The following is a 1,785-nucleotide window of genomic DNA, read 5'->3' on the forward strand; positions in this document are numbered from 1 at the left end:
CCTTATCTCCTTCCACTTATCCTACCATGCACCTTTAATAGGGTTAAGATTAGGTTTCCCTCCTCTAAGCTTTCATGGAATTCAGTGGTTTACCCTTATCGTAGCACTTTTCGTATTGTGATACAAATGTCTTCTCAATTGTTTTTCCTACTAGACTATAAACTCCATGAGGACAGGAATGGTGTTCATCATGCTAACCACCATACTCTCAGTGCCTAACCCATATGGTATTCAGTTAACATTTGCTGACTGAAAAAAAAAAATGAGTGAATGAAAACAAAAAGGGAAGGACGTATAAGGAAAGACAAATACAAAAAGGGTGGCATAGCTCATTTTGAATAGTGACAAGGAGCTCCAAAAAATCTGAAACTTGCAGTAAATGCTACAAACTGAAAAAGACTCTTAGGAACTTTATATTCAGAGCAGCAGGCAGAGGAATATTAGGAAAGATATACACCTGGTGTTTCAAGCTGATGATGCAGTTTGATAGATAACATAGAGAAGCACCTAACTCTTCAACTCTTTTTTTTTTTTCTTTTTCTTTTAACAGGGGAAAACGCGAACGCAGTCCCCCACTACCACAAATTATGCAGTCGAGTTTCCCACATTTGGGGAAATCGCAGGGGTCAGCACATCCGGAGTGCAATGGATAAGCCTCGCCCTGGGAAAACCACCTTCGTGATCATGGTATCTCCCCTGCCAGGTAAGTATAACTCTTCAACTCTTACTGTGTTCCTTTCTTCTCTGATTGAAGAATTGTGGAGAAAAGAAATGTCTTGCAGGAGTGGAAGATGGCAAAAGAGCTTTGAGGAATATATAAAGTCGTTGGAGGTAGATAACAATGTGATGAATCCTGGCTCTGACTCTTACTACTGCGTGACTTTGGTCAAGTCACAAAAGTAATTCTCTGAGACTCAGTTTTCCCCACATGTAAAATGAGGATATACCTAACATGCAAGACAATGCTTTGAATGATGAATGCTAGACGCTTGATACAGAGTATTTTTCCCCAAAGTCAAGCTTGATGTTGACACAAGTAAGATTCTAGCAAGCAGTATTTAAAATGTTTTTGAGTACTTGGATAGAGATGGGGCCAGTTGAAATTTTATATATATGTAATTTCATTTCTTTCTTTGACAGGGTAATTTAGGCAGAATGGACTGGATTACCAGATTGCTTGATCAAATGGTATAGCTACAGTGCTCGACTTCAGCAAGGCATTTGACAAGGGCTGTTTGACAAGTGAACAAATATGGGTTGACTGGCTTTTAAAAAATGCTAAAGTACACGAAACATGAAATTTACCATTTTTACACACACAATTCAGTGGCATTAAGTACTGTCATAATTTTGTGAAACCATCACCAGTATTTATTTCCAGAACTTTTTCATCAATCCAGACAGAAAATCTGTACCCATTAAACAAAAACTTATTATTTCTTCCTTCCCCTGGCTCCCAGTAACCTCTATTCTACTTTCTGTCTCTGTGAATTCGACTAACCTAGGTATGTTATATAAGTGGAACCATACAATATGTGTCTTTCTGTGATTGGCTTATTTCACATGGCATGTTTTCAAGGTTCATTCATATTATAACATGTATCAGAATTTCATACTTTTTCTAAGACTGAATTTTTTTGTACACACATATCACATTTTGCTTATCCATTCATCTGTTGATGGATAGTTGGGTTGCTTCTACTTTTCAGCTGTTGTGACTAATGCTGCTATGAATGGGCTGACTGTTTAACTAATCTGATGAATTGGCAACTGGCAGAATGATTG

At 37.7% G+C, this 1,785-nt stretch overlaps 1 non-coding gene across 1 annotated transcript; it reads right to left on the minus strand.

Moving 5' to 3' along the window:
* Positions 1-547: 547 nt before the first annotated feature.
* On the minus strand, positions 548-711 carry LOC120361972 (U1 spliceosomal RNA). Its single transcript, XR_005577995.1, has one exon. It is a non-coding gene; the product is annotated as a U1 spliceosomal RNA (small nuclear RNA).
* Positions 712-1,785: the final 1,074 nt, after the last annotated feature.

The sequence above is a fragment of the Saimiri boliviensis genome, chromosome X (assembly GCF_048565385.1).
Source record: "Saimiri boliviensis isolate mSaiBol1 chromosome X, mSaiBol1.pri, whole genome shotgun sequence".
Taxonomy (NCBI): domain Eukaryota; kingdom Metazoa; phylum Chordata; class Mammalia; order Primates; family Cebidae; genus Saimiri; species Saimiri boliviensis.